Source organism: Otolemur garnettii, unplaced genomic scaffold, assembly GCF_000181295.1.
Source record: "Otolemur garnettii isolate 467f Iridium unplaced genomic scaffold, OtoGar3 scaffold00196, whole genome shotgun sequence".
Taxonomy (NCBI): Eukaryota; Metazoa; Chordata; class Mammalia; order Primates; family Galagidae; genus Otolemur; species Otolemur garnettii.
Window position 1 is genome coordinate 1,336,115 of NW_003852591.1, and position 2,854 is coordinate 1,338,968.

A 2,854-nucleotide genomic window follows, 5' to 3' on the forward strand; every position below is an offset into this window, starting at 1 on the left:
AAGACCAGTTTCGTTATTTCTCTAATAACACATGCAAAGTCTCCTCTGAAGTTACGGAATTGAGTCCTGTGCTCTGTTTTTCATTTTCTGGGCTGGGATTGGATAGAGAACTTCAGAGAGAAAAGGCAGAATCCACCATCTCTTGAAGTTTGCCTGCTGGTCTCCTAGCAACTGGTTTCGGGTTTGAGGCACGATGGAGCTGTGTGGGGACTCAGAACACTGTCAAGGGCCTGGATTCACTGTCACAGTGGACAATTAAGTTGTTTTTAATTATGGTAATATTAACACTCCGCTTAAGCCGCAGTGAAGGAGAGTAGGAAGTTTCCAGAATGAGCTTTTCTAAGTTACTGGATCTGCTGTTGTGAGGAGAGAAGCAGGAGTGAGTGAGAGGCGACAGTCGGCTCTGGCTCGTAGCAGCCGTGTCCCGGTGCCCACAGGGCCAGGCAGGCTGCACGCTGAGGGAGGTGGGCAGGGAAGGCCCCGGGGAGTGGAGCTGGGACTAGAGGAAGGCGCCTGGGGGATGTGTAAGGAGGCATTGCTCTCAGGGTGCTATGGAAGCTAAGGTCCCGAGAGCAAGCACCCAGGTGCCTCCCTTGCCCAGCTGAGGCCCTGCTGGAGAGGGCATGGCCTACCCAAAGCGTCACTGGCTACTGTGTGCCACCATGTGCAACTGGGAGCCCAGTTACTAGAACACTTGGTTTTAAAAGAAAACTTAGGAGTCTAGAGTGAGTGTGTGTGTGTTTAAAATCTCTCAGCTAATAAAAAAAAACAACAACATATTTTACTCCAATATTTTCACTCACCTTAGACATGAGGGCCAAAACTTGAATCGTGACTCTTTGCTTAAGTCTTTTTCTAAGCAGTCTTTGGCTTTAAAGGATCTTTTTTTGCCCTAGTTCTAAAGCTATGCACTTCCCCTTCAAGTAGGTGAGAGGTTGGAACATTTAAGGCAGCCTGGGCTTTCCTGTCCCCTTCTCTACCAAAAAAAAAAAAAAAAAAAAAAGAAGAAAAAAAGAAAAATTAGCCAGGCGTTGGTGGCTCACACCTACAGGCTGAGGCAGGAGGATCCCTTGGGCCCTGGAGTTTGAGGTTACAGTGAGTTATAATTGCACCACTGTACTCTAGCCTGGGTGGCAGAGCAAGAGCCTGTCTCTTTAAAAAAAAAAAAAAGTAGAAAAAACAAACAAACCATGGACAAATAGATGACAGAATGGAGAATTTCACCAGATATTTGAAATATAACTTATAAAAAGAAGAATCAGATGGATATTCTAGAACTGAAAAGTACAATATCTAAAACAAGAATTCAGTAAATCTGCTGAGGACAGATTGAGCATACGATAGTATGGCTTGTTAAGTGACCTGAAGACAGGTTATTAGGAAATAGAATTTACAACAACGTACAGAGGGAAAATATGGAAAGATAAATATTAATAGTGTAAGAGACGTGGGATAATTGGGGTCCACAGAAAGAGCAGAGAAGGAGTGAGATGCAGCGGTATTTGAAGGGATTATTCCCGCAAACGTCCACAGACTGATGCAAGACGGTCACCAAGAGTCAAAATGCTCCTCAGGCTCAAATAAGAAAAAGGCAAACCTGAAGGACCTTTTAATGCTGTTTTTCGATCCCAACCTGAGAATAAGAGGTCAGGGCCTAGACATGGAGGAGCAGAAATCTATCTATTCAGGGGAATTAATCACCTTTAAGTCAGAAAACTTCTTGGTAAACTTTAGGGAACTCTGTTCTCACCATTTTCCCAGGGCACTTCCCCCAACTAAACCTCCCGGCTTTGCTCTTGCTTTTCTCTCTCTCTGAGAAGATCCCTCTCAAAAGTCTCCAATGTGCTCAATACTAATATGAAGCCAATATATCAACGACTGCTCCCAAAAGAAAAACCACAAATCTAGTCTAGCAAGGGGGAGAGGAGAGGAGGCAGGGCGATTGGCGGGATCTCACCTAATGGCAGGCTCCCTGGGAGAAGGGCTCAGCTACAACGTGAACTTTACCTTAGACATGAAAACAATGTAACCTAAATACGTGTACCCTCCTGTGAATCTGAAATTTAAAAAGAAAAAGAAAAGATCCCTCTCCCCTGCCCACCGGATCTCTCTATCCTTGAGGACCTGTTGGCAGGTGACGCTTATTACTGCTCCCCGGTTTGGGTAGAGGCGAAGCCCCTCCCGTGTTCCCCAGTAGGAAAGGTCTCTCCTCCCCTCACCTGTATCTCCCTGTGGAAGCCGGCAGAGTTGGGGGGCTCTGACACTCCCACACGTTCATGTTTCTCTAGCAGGTGAGGCTGCTGTGCACAAACGCTGGCCACACACGGCCTTCCCCTCTCTGCGTCCTTGGGCTCCCCCTCCACGGTCCTGCGGGCCGCTGGCTGAGTCTGAGTCTGCCCTGCACAATTCACAGGTGTGTAGTTCCTGAGGCACAGATGACGAGAGAATGGGAGAAAGGCTTCTCTTTTGCCCCTTGGCTCAAGCCTCGTTCTCTAATCCCGCTTTATGTGCGATATTTTAATCTCTGTTCCACTTTTCAGTTGATGCCCTCCAAAGGGAGGAGTGGTCTGGTTTGTTTTATTCCCTCCCATCACCTAACACAGAACCTGGCACATCGCAGGTATTTAGCATTTATTTAAGGAAGGGATTCTGGAATTTTGCTGAACGTTAATACGTGTGAATCACTGATATTCAAAGAGGTCTGTGTTCTGCAGCTGTTTTTAATATCAGGTTTACCTTTATTTTTTTATTTTATTTTTTTTGAGACAGAGCCTCAAGCTGTCCCCCTGGGTAGAGTGCCATGGCATCACAGCTCACAGCAACCTCCAACTCCTGGGCTCAAACGAGTCTCCTG